Here is a 226-nt window from a genome sequence, read left to right on the forward strand (position 1 = left end):
GCGAACTGCGTTTTGTTAATTTTAACATTGATATTTAGGAATAATTCAAATATTATATTTTATACATTTGGCACGAATAAAGCCGGTGTTAAAATGTTTTATATGTGTGAGATATAATTCAATAATAAAAGCGACAAAAAATAACGTTTTCAATGATTCAATCTCGTAAGCGCGTTATCTTAAAGCATCAATAAAACGCACGCTCATGTCGGTCATTGTCGGTCGG

The sequence above is a fragment of the Anticarsia gemmatalis genome, chromosome 3 (genome assembly GCF_050436995.1).
Source record: "Anticarsia gemmatalis isolate Benzon Research Colony breed Stoneville strain chromosome 3, ilAntGemm2 primary, whole genome shotgun sequence".
In the NCBI taxonomy this organism is placed as follows: domain Eukaryota; kingdom Metazoa; phylum Arthropoda; class Insecta; order Lepidoptera; family Erebidae; genus Anticarsia; species Anticarsia gemmatalis.